Source organism: Grus americana, chromosome 5 (genome assembly GCF_028858705.1).
Source record: "Grus americana isolate bGruAme1 chromosome 5, bGruAme1.mat, whole genome shotgun sequence".
Lineage (NCBI taxonomy): Eukaryota > Metazoa > Chordata > Aves > Gruiformes > Gruidae > Grus > Grus americana.
In genome coordinates, this window is record NC_072856.1 from 22,931,793 (window position 1) to 22,944,381 (window position 12,589).

Below are 12,589 nucleotides of genomic sequence, written 5' to 3' on the forward strand. Positions count from 1 at the left end.
CACGGGGTCACAAGTCCTGCCAGCAAACCTGCTCCAGAGTGGGCTTCTCTCTCCACGGGTCCTAGAAGGAACTTGCTCCAGTGCGGGCTTCCCACAGGGTCACAGACTCCTTCAGGTGCCTCCACCTGCTCTGGTGTGGGGTCCTCCATAGGCTGCAGGTGGAATCTCTGCTCCACCATTAACCTCCATGGGCTGCAGGGGGACAGCCTGCCTCACCATGGTCTTCTCCATGGGTTACAGGAGAATCTCTGTTCTGGTGTCTGGAGCACCTCCTTCCTCTCCTTCACTGACCTTGGTGTCTGTAGAGTCGTTTCACATATTCTCACTCCTGTCTCTGGCTGCAAATTCCTCCTTTTTTTTTTTTCGTTTGTTTGGTTGGTTTTTTGGTTTTGTTTTGTTTTGTTTGGTGTGGTTTGGTTTGGTTTTGTTTCCCCTCTTCTTTACTCTGTTATCCCAGAGGTGCTACCACCATCACTGATGGGCTTGGCTTTGGCCAGCAGCAGGTCCATCTTGGAGCTAGCTGGCATTGGCTCTATCGGATATGTGCAAAGCTTGTAGCAGCTGCTCACAGAAGCCACCCCTGTGGCCCTCCACTACCAAAACCTTGCTATGCAAAGTGAATACATTCTGAAAAGTATATGACTTGAATTCAGAAGAGTTCTTGATTTTGTTTTCCATTATGTATGTATATATACTATGTTCAGGCTGCATAAATTGTTTTACTCCTATAAGAAAGTCAAAACATATTTACAAAATAAAATATCTGTAATTAATTAGAGAAAAATACACAAAACTATCACCAAATCTACTGCATAATTAGAATAGTAAAGCTGCTGTGCGGGAGTCAATAAAATTTTAATTTGCTTTTGATAAGTCAAGAAACTATATACTATATGTTTTCTACTGAAAAATTAAAAGACCCTCTGGAAACTCCAGTCCCAAATATATGTATATATACACATGTTACTATGTAATTTATCAAATAATAAATCTCTGTGGAGGACAAATGCATTACAGTCAACAATGTCATGCTGTTGTGAAAAAGCATCGTACTGGGATGTATAAACAGGCATACAGACTGCAAGACACATACAGTAATTACTGTTTTCAGTATGGGTGATGCCTTAGGTGATGTACTGTGTTTTGGGGACCACAATTCAACAATGAAGTGGACCATTTGGACAGCAAAAAGATTGATCAAACATCTGAAAGTTATGACTTTTGGAGAAGGAGAGAACACACTGGGTTTATTAAGCTTACAAAAAAAGAAAATTTAGGGGAGACACAGTAACAGTCTTCAAATATGTACTGCCTTCTGCCAAAGGTGAATAATCTACTCTCATGTCCCTGCTGAACAGGCCATGAAATAGTGGTCTTAAATTGCAGAAAGGAAGATTCAAGTTAGACACTTGGGGAAAAAAAATAAAAGAGTCTGAAGCACTTGGAAGTACTATAATAAAGTTTGCAATGGCTAAGAGGCTTTAGCCAGTGAAAATTTTCAGGGAGTAGATTACATGAATATTTTTCAGAAATGACACAGATGTGTATGAAGTTGACTTGAAGGCAAGGATTGACTTAATATTGCTTCTCTCCTGTTTTTAATCTGATTCTGAGACTTCTGAGCAGTGTTCTTGAGTTAGTTTCCAGCCTGGGATAAGAGGAGACTGCAATGTTCTTTTCTCTGATCCAACACACAGGGTATTTAGCTCAGACCAAAAATTCATTTAGCCAAATATTCAGTGTCTGGCAATGGATGCTTAGGAGAAGTGTAGGAAAAATAACAGGATATACAGAGTGAAATTCTTACACTTACTTAGTTTCCAGCTAGTAATTATTATATCAGTTTTAGTCAGGGGCTCCCTGAGCCTACTAGTACACATGGGTAATTGTGTTTAGCAACACACAGATGGATTTATCTTCTGTGTATTTGTATAATTACTTTAGAACAGTCAAACTTGAAAGTTAAAACTTGTGCCCCAGTCTAGGACTCCAAGAAACAGAGACTTTTATGATGAAATTGAGGCAAAAATAGTCTATTAACTGAAAAGGCTTAATCAGTCTGTTTTGAGGTTTGAAAAGTAACCACAGGTTTGAACAGTTTTTTCTTCTCTCTTCAGACATCTAATGATTTTTATTTTAATTCAGTTTGCTTAACTATTTCACAAGTCAATAAAATCAAAACAAAGCAGACCAGAACAATATACTATGATAGTCTTTTCATTTTGGCATCACGAATGGGTGATGACAGACATACTATCCCGTAATATGTGTCATTGGCCTGAATGGCAAAAACAAGCTGCAAAAAAAAAGGCAAAGCTGTTTAAAAACATATATGTTGCTGAACAGATTTCAGCATAAGTACATCAACACAGAATTGGTGAAGACTGTAGAACTGTGCCACTTTACATCAGCCAGTGGTCTGGAACTATATATGTACAGAAAGACTTTAATAAAAACAAAGTTAAGTCATCTCAAATTTATTCCCTTACAACCTAAGAAGTCAAACATGACTTGGCCATCACTGCACATCTGACAAATTACTTGCTTGACAGAAAGAGGTAAAATTCTCTCTCAGGAAAATGTTTTTGCACTGTACATAATCTCAAAAATACAAAGTGATTGTGTCATTGAAAATTACAGGCATTTTTCAAGGTGCTTGTAGGCTTATTCTTTCTTTTATTTCCTTGGAAGAGTAATTGATGACTTCAGTTCTGAGTCTCATAAATTGAATTGTGGACTTTAGAGGAATAGTCATCAGAGAGAAACAGAATTCAGGAGTGAAGTGTAAATAAAATCAGCTTTGCAACAGCCTGGTGAAAAATTTAACTTTGTAAGTTTGATCCTCATTGACTGAAAGATACTAATGTGCTCAACTGGTCTTTCAAGTTACTGGACATCCTGAAACCTTTGACCACATCTTTGCTTCTGGAAGTAAGCAGAAAACAGGATTCAGAAGCAATTTTCTCATGAAATTGATCCTGCCTTGAAAAAAACTCTACAAAATATAAAATGAAACATATAAGACTAAACTTAACTGCTAGCAATCCTTTGAAAAAAGATGGTCTTTCCTGACCTCTACAACTTCCACCTGAAAATGGTGCTCCTTGATATGTAACATATATATTACCTTTTATTTCATAACCGAATGTGAATGGTTGATGTGCTGTTCAGAAATGGTTCATTGTTATCTTTCTTTTCAAAATTAGGGAAAATTCTTAACTGTGTTCTTATACAGCCTAGAGTTATACAAAATGATCTTGTACTTTATCCTACTCTTCTTATAAGGTGTTCTTATCGTATCTGATTATTTCTGTAGTCATAATCTGCTGTAAACGTCTGGCTCAAATACTTCTTTGTTGTATGATTATATGATTATGTATCCTGAATACAAATAAAAATTTATTTAAAGAGTGAAATCAAAAGAAACACATGCCCTCAATGGTTGTCTAAACTGGATTCTGAATAGGACTTTTCCCTTACAAATCACAATAGATAAATATAAATCTTAAAAAGGTTACTTTTGTAATTTTTCAGTGTTATGCTGCTGAGGACTATGGGAAATGCTGAGTCCCAGCACTAAAGCTGGAAGTGTGCTTACATTGTGGACAGAGCTCCCATGGAGAGACAGAGGAAGTCGAGCATGAATGATGGAGTTAGCAGCTTTCAAAGAAGGAATACAGAGGCACAGAGAGGTTAGGCTTCTGTCCCACAAAATGTTTCACTCAAATGACTACCTCCAAAGTCCTTCTGAAGAACACTGGGAGTAAATGGGTGCATGCACATGTATCAGCATAGAGAAAAGTGCTTTGCCCTGTTCTAGCTGCCGAACAACATTCATTGGAAATGTTAAAGCAAAGGCAAAAGTTCCTATTTCCTCCTCCTGCTTCTGTGTTTCGGGCACTGAATTATCACTGCTTATCTTTACCTTTCTTTTGCATGAAGATGAAGTAGATGAACAGTAAGAGGAATGAATATGACTTTTTTGTTGGAAAAATGCTCATTACTGAACTAAACAGAAAAAAATTAGTTGATCATAACTCTGGAGGAAGTGTAAAAACACCTAAGCTAAACTGCAACAGCTAAATATTCTGTTCTAATAATGTCTTTAGCTAAGTAAAAATTGTGAAATATGCTGGGATCTATTACTGACAGATATATTTTATTATAGGGTTGAATGATATAATAAAGATCAATCATTTGTTTCCTTTTATTGTTTAAACCAGCAAGGCTTGAATGGTTGTTATGATTCTGAGGGAAGGGGAGTCATTTATGTCAGTAATTCAATATCAGGTTTTGTGAGTAAAGCTAAATGCAGCATTTATTTTTGAAAGCTAGACACAAAGGCCGGATTGCTCCAATGTATGCCAGTTTTGCTCCTGTTCCATCAGTGAATCTGGGATGCACTACTTTCTACAGAGCCACTGAAGAGCCTGGCAGTTTTCGTTCTATCACATTACAATAACAGCATGTCCTTCCCTGTATCTTCAACCTTGAAGTATGTCTATCAGCATCTTCAATATTTTTGGTTTGACAACACATATCTAGGAAGCGTAAGATTATGGTATACATCTATGAGTTCTTTGATTTCAATAGATTTATTGTTTCACTTCATGACATCATACAAAGAGTTCCAACAACAGTCATAGAATTCTCTTTCCACATGGTAACCTTTTCAAGATGGTTGAAACCTTTTTGATTCATTGCCTGGCAGAGGACAGTAAAATATATGTCAAAGTGATTGTATCCTCTGGACATTTTTCCTCTACCTGCATGCATTAATAATACATTTTAAACATGGCAAAGTGGCTTTGATTTCCATCTTGCAGTAATAGTTGATATTAGAAGAGGATTAGTGTGTCTATGAAGGAGAGAGAAAGAGAGAAATGCTTTGCCTTGATTGGGTAAAATCAGATAGGAGAAGCACAAGAGAGAAAGAAAAATCAAACTGTGCAATCTCAGAGAGATTTCTTTTGAAATTTGTTTGTTAAATTCTCTATTACAGGAAATAACTTATTGAGTTAAACTAAGCTAAAATTTGCACTCCTAGTAGTGGTGTTATTACCTTTCTCTTATAGTCTGGAAGATTAGATAAAAGTAATAAGAATTAAAGTCACATAAAAAATTTACAAGTAACAGTTTACGTGCTGTATGTCTGATCAGGGTTTAAATCAGGCTGTATTTGTAAATACATACCTTCAAAAGTTGTTCCTTAGTATGACTTTTACTCCTGTAAATCCATTTACCCAACATTGATAAATCACAGACAATTCTTTAAGAATATTCAGAACTCCAAATATTCATGCTCTGTATACCAGATTAGTATCTATCATCATAAATTGGTGTTGTTTTTCAATCTGAATACAATAATACTGGGAACTATAAACAAACCTTACAGGTAGGAAAATATATACACACAAATTAAAAGTGAGCTCTTTCTTAAAAAATTTCACACTTCCATATGATACAAGAATATGTGAATATATCATTCTATTTAGTACTTTGCCCCTATGCCATACATTCTTGAGTCTACGAAACTGGAAATTGATTTAACTAGGGCTTAAAATATACCCTTCCAGATATCAGCAATGTCTTAGGATCTATGATATCACAGAGTGATAGGAATTTCCTTTTAACCTTAAACACTGCCACTGTTCCAGATTGATCCCACAGATTTAACAATACCATCATAGATAGTGTTATGGTTATTATGACACAATGACTGTTGTGCATCGATTCTACATATGGCAAAGGGAGTCAGAAAGTTTTTGAGGTGGTGCTTCCTAATATTTTTTTGTATTATCATCACCACAGCTGCTGTAACAAATTAGTGATCTCTGAAGATGGAACATCATTAAAATGGTTTAATAATAGTATATAACAAACAGGTCAGAACTTTGTGGTTTTGAAGAAGTGTAAGAGATATTATTGGGCATACACAAACAAACAAAAATGCAGATAATTCCAGGGTGATTTGAATTTTCTCAGAAACAGATATACAATCTTATGTGTCACTTCAGTAAAGCCAAAGAAAGAAGAAAAGAACCTAGATAGGTATATTAAAGTCATTGTGAGTCCCAAAGCTCTCCTGTGTTTTTAGCTATATTTGTTCACGGACTGTCAGATGGATGTAGTGACCAGACAGCTGGACCAAGGTTTCTAGCTACAGCTGAAATTCCTTTGTATTGTGAGCTGCTGAAAATAATTTTGAGGGCAATTAGGAGAAGATGTATCTAGACAATTCAGTGCAAGAATTCAAAGCTTTAGTAACATGGCTGCTTTCTGTTCAGCTGACAATAGGTATTTTTTTCTCCTTGGAAATAATGTAGGAATCAATTCAGTCTCCTGTATGAATGAAGTCAATATGGTAGCCAAATTAATCTGCATGAAAAGAATATGGAAGGAGATGTGGGAAAAACTGCAAGGCAGTCTCACCATAAATGAAATAGGAACATCTGAGTCTCAGAGAAATATTTCTGTGCTTCTTGGTGCATTTCTCCAGTGTCCACTCTTAGTAAAAGAAAGTAGAATAAGAATTTACCCTTAAATAATTATTGTCAATATTATATCAGAATTAGTATAATACAAAAATTATGTTTCAAACAAACATATATGTAGCAATAATAATAATAATAAAAGAACAAAATAAAGATTTTATTTATTTTCAAACTATTTTTTGTTTAGGTCATGCTATATATATCAGTCACAACTTACATGAACTAAGGAGTGGAAAGATGTTCTTACTCTCTAACGAGTGCATGGAAATCTGGGGGGAAATGGAAATAAATGTGAAACACAGGTTAATTTACTCAGTATCTTAGCATATGTGGTATCTGTCCAAGGAATGCTATTTATACTACCATATGGACATACAATATGCTGTGTGGGCTGACAGTGCATTGAAAATAACATGAATGGCCTTCTCATGTCTGGATCCTCCCTGTGCTCTTAAAAACTGTATGTGACCTTAAATCCACAGTGAAAACAAGAGTGACAGCTGATTAAAACATATGAAGTAACTAAAACATGAACATTATGATATGAGGCAAGCTGATATTTTGCTAGGTTTTTATTTTTATATTATTCAGAAGATATGAATGAGTACCCAAGAGAAAGGATATGAAAAAGGGGAAAAGAAAATGAAAGCATGACTGGAGGAAACCAAAACCAGGCGTAGCCTAAGGTCCTTCTCAAGCGAAAGTCCTATGGAAATGTATGGTTTTGATTACCTATTTCCTATAAACTCTTAAGTAGTCATTTATTTTACTGGAGAACACTAACTAAGTGAAAAACAGGTTTTCATTGCTACCAGCTCAGCAGAACATTACATAATACTGACTTTACAATCACTTTGCACTCTGATTACATTGAAAGCAACATATTTGGATCAAAATGCTCATCATTATACATATTTCTCAAAATGATGAATAAACAAATTCTATAGTGAAAAAAATGAAAGCAACAAACCTATCAATATTAGAGCAATTTCATTTTAAAATATTGAAATACTTCAGTTAGTTCACTGTGCTCCCTCAGAGACAAATGTTCAAATGAGAAAATCTTTTGTGTCTTTCAAAATTAACTGACTCTCCTGTCGGCAGTCAAAGCCCAGAAGCCAGCTATTCTTTGCCATTAAAATAATCCCTCTATGTCCTGGAAGGGGAGTGGCTGTATTGGTGGGGACGAGCATTGAAAGCCACTGGTGACTTCATTCCCTCTGCTAATTGATTTTAGTTAATCTTCTGAGGACTGTCCTACTTTCTCAGTTTCATAATAATTATCTTCTGCATTACCTACTAGTATACACTAGTGACAGCAAAAGGAAATAAAGTTTTTATGAACCTTGAATTAAATTTGAAAATCAAGCTGGGGTGCCTTTTTAGAAGGGTATGGTGCTGACAAACAAAAATTAACTGCTGTCAGTACAGCACTAATGGTGTCTTCTGACACAGAGAAGGATATTATATGACTTCAAATTCTACTCGTCAAAGAAATGCTGTCAAAACTAAACAGGAAACATAATAGTGGACTACTGGTTTAACAAAAGAAATTGAGAGAAAAAACTACCTTATATTAATGACACCAAGGAAAAACATCAGTAGAGATAAAAGTAAACAAAAATAATGAACCATAGCTGATGTCTGGGAAAACATCATACACTATTCATGTGATACAATCACACTATTGACAATCATCCCAAATCATTCCAAAACCAACTGTGATAAAGCTCTAGTGCGTGAAGATTTCACGTGACATTCACTTGAGGATAAATTAAAAATTATTAATTTATAAGTTTTATAGAGCACACATAGTATTTTCAACTTTCTGAAGTCCATCTGTTTACAGCTTTAACTTTATTCTGAGAATGAGGATAGCAGAAGTGAACAAGGCTGACAACACCAAGGTTTCGCAGGAATAGACCTTGCTGACTTGGCTTCTAAACCTGATCATGTTTATGCCTTCCTGAAGAATGTAGCAAGCAATTTCCCTCTCATAGGTCACAAAATGTAACACAGAGAACTTTTCAAGGCAGTAATTTTGTTAATGGCAATATGGAAGTGACAAAACATCAAAGATGATCCAAGATAGTATTGAAAGTTGTCATTTATTTTTCAGTTCGACTGTATATGAAGATTTGCTTTTCTTATCAAAGTTTCAGAGAAGGTCTGTCAAAGTGCTTTTAAACTATTTAAAAAGGTGTTCATACGTTGAAAATAACCTTTAGTTTATATGACAGATAAAGGAATACCCATTCTTTCAGTTCCATGAATTCTTTTTATGTCATATATTTCCTTATTATTGTTAATACCTTGCCATCTCTAATACCTTCACTTCAGGATAGCTTTTTGTTTTACTCATCTTAATCAAAGGAGACAGTATTTTCTTGAAGTTCAGCATTATAAAAATAGGTCTTTGCACGGAAAAATCACAAATATAAGAAGGGAGAGAAAATGTGTTAAATACTATGTTGAGAAGTTTGCTGCCGTACTCTTCTCAGTAGACTCATAATGCTCAGACATATTATATTTTACAGTTTTCTTCCTAACTCTATTGTCTCTTAGTCCATAAACAAAATCCAATGTGATTTTTTACTATTCTCTTATATCACTTGGAATGGATCATTATAACGATGGAGAAAACCCCAAACAAACATGTTTCTCAAGAAACTTCTTTTGCACCTACTGTAATGTACTAAAAATCTCTAAAAAACCATCTGTAACTCAGTCTCAGAATACAGGAATCCAGCTGCACACTTGAATTACTATTGAATTGTCTGATGCTAATCCCATTTGTGTTCAGTATGACAGGAAAAACGGGCTTCAAATTTTAAAAGCAGAATAAGCTGAATCAAAATTCCATTCTCAAGTGCTTCGGATTTGAATCAAATGCATTTCTGTATGATGTCATGAATAAGCAGACCAATATCTTATGGGGCTAGAAACCTAGATCATTTTATAGCATCAATTAAAATCTTCATGTATGACAAAGTCTTTCCCTAAGTGATTTCTGTGACCAAGTGAAAGAACCTCCCACCACTAAAAGCTGTGAACTTTCAGGATATGAAAAGTCACACCAAGAGAAATAAATCTCTGTGCGTACTACCTAATAAATTTAATAAATTTGATTTTCCATTCTAGTACAATCGTTACATATGAGTAATGGGTCCCAGGAAGTGAAGAGAGTGATTTGCCATAACAACTTGTTAAATGCCGAGAATGCCACATACAGTGTCATTACATTCTTCAACATCACAATACATCAGAATAGCAATACAAAATGTTTCTCTTAGGACAGTATTTCACAGGAAAAAATTTCAGTTACTGTACTACAAGATGTTACATTTCTGTGAGTCAGCCTTTCTCTGGAATTCAGCTTTAACATCCTCTGTCTTCTGTATCATGTATTCATATATATTTACCAAGAATGTTAGACCTGTCTCTTTCTAAAATAACAGTAAGAAAAGGGCTCTAGTAATGTTCAGAGTTCAAAGCATTCTGACTGACAGACTGTCATGTTTTAACCCCAGCCAGCAACTGAACACCACACGGCTGCTCATTCACTCCCCCCCTCACCCCCTGTGGGATGGGGAGGAGAATCGGAATAAATAGGTAAAACTTGTGGGTCAGGATAAGGACAGTTTTCTAGGACAGGAAAGGGAGAGTAAAATAACAGCAACAATACTTAGAATATACAAAGCATGTGATACACAATGCAATTTGCTTACCACCCAGAAGCCTGATACTCAGCTTGTCCACAAGCAGTAACCCCTCATCCCCAGCCAGCTCCCTTGTTTTGTACTGAGCATGATGTCATGGTATTGAATATCCCTTTGACTAGTCTGGGTCACCTGTCCTGGCTGTGTCCCCTCCCAGCTTCTTGTGAAAATTAACTCTATCCCAGAAAAAACCCAGGACATTTTCCCTTCTTCGATACCATCTATGTCATGTCCAGATCCTACACCTTCCAATTAATCACCACCACTTTTCCTGTCTTTGATATATATGTGTGTGTGTGTGTGTGTATGTGTGTGTATACACATATACAGATATCGTTCCCTTAGTCTATGGACTATCACTCTAAAATGTCCCTTGAGTTCATTTAGTCCATGGCTTTGGGCTCCATCTGTCCTAACAGTCTCTCAGGGCAGGAGACATAGTGTGTGCTGCTGGATTGTTGCACGCTGCATCCAGACCTCACAGCTGATGTATCTGGTACAGCCCATGCCCATGGTCTGTGGGTTGAAGATGTCAATTTCAAGGAAGCTGCTGGGCGCCAGTTGCTGAAGGCAGTTCTAGTTCCAACATCACTGCACGTTGCTTGGTTTCATCAAAGTTCATCCTTCATTAATTAGGGTGACTCTTACTGTAACACCATTGATACAGCATATAGCAATTGTAGTAGCGATGACAGACAATGACAGGGCTATTTAGCAATTAACATCATACAAATTGATTTATTGGCTCTTCTCACCCAAAATCAAATCCCCTTGAGGAACAGGTCGGACTTCCCCATCCTTCCGCATCACCCACCACGTACACCTAGGTCCTTGGGCAAAAGCAGTCCTAAGGATGGATTCACCTTTGCCCAAGGCACGGCTAACCCAGACTGTCTTCCCTAACATAGTCTTCATGTGCACTACAGGGACTTTATCCTCTTCTACAGTATGTGGGAGTTTTGATTGGGCAGTAACAGCTGAATTGACACCTAGTGTTAACTAACCAGGTGGCCTTTGCTAAATGTGTATCCCAATGTTTGAAAGTCCCAATGTTTGAAAGTCCTACTGTCCATTGCTCTCAGTGTAGTTTTTGGAAGCCAATTGTATCATTCAATTTTCCTGGATGCTGGTGCATAGAATCATAAAATCATAGAACGGTTTGGGTTAGAAGGGACCCTAAAGATCATCTAGTTCCAACCCCCTCTTGCCATGGGCAGGGACACCCTCCTCTAGACCAGATTGCTCAAATCCCCATCCAATCTGGGATGGGGCATCCACAACTTCTCCGGGCAAACTGTTCCAGCATCTTACCACCCTCACAGTAAAAAAAAAATTTCCTTATATCTAATCTAAATCTACCCTCTTTCAGTTTGAAACCATTACCCCTTGTTCTATCACTCCATGGCCTTGTAAACAGTCCCTCTCCATCTTTCCTGTAGGCCCCCTGGAAGGCTGCTATAAGGTCTCCACGGAGTCTTCTCTTCTCCAGGCTGAACAACACCAACTGTCTCAGCCTGTCTTCACAGGAGAGCTGCTCCAGGCCTCTGATCATTTTCTTGGACCTTCTCTGGACTTGCTTCAACAGCAACAGGGGATGTGATATACCCAGTCAATGCCATGCTCTTTGGCCCAGGTGTCTATGAGGTTGTTTCAGAAATGAGCCCTATTCTCTGACTCAATTCTTTTTGGGGTGCCATGTCACCACCAGACTTGCTTTTCAAGGCCCAGGATAGTGTTCCAGGCATGGGGAACGGGATATGTTTCCAGCCATCTATTGGTTGCATCCATCATTGTGAGCACATAGTGCTTGCCTTGGAGGGTTTGTTGGAGTGTGATATAATCAGTCAGGCCTCCTCATATTTATAGTTTAGCCATTGTCCACCATACCAGAGAGGCATTAACCACTTGGCTTGCTTGATTGCAGCGCATGTTTCACATTCATGGATGACCTGTGCAATAGCGTCCATGGTCAAGTCCACCCCTTGATCATGAGCCCATCTATATGTTGGATCCCTTTCTTGATGGCCTGAGGTGTCATGAGCCCAATGAGCTATAAATAATTCACCCTTATGTTGCCAGTCCAAATCCACCTGAGCCACTTCAATCTTAGCAGCCTGATCCACCTGCTGGTTGTTTTGGTGTTCTTCCTTAATCTCAGCTGCAGAGAAACTGTGCCAGAAGGTCCAGTAACTCAAAGAGAATATGCTCTATTCCCCACCTGTATGGAACAGTATCTCAGCTATTAGAAGTAAGTGTTCCTCTGCTCGAGAGAGAGGATATAGAGGGTATAGACTCTGAGGTACTAACTATTGTAACCAGCCTGAAGGAAAAAGGGGAGGTGAAAGAGCAGAAGAAAGTATCACCCCATCTTCCCCA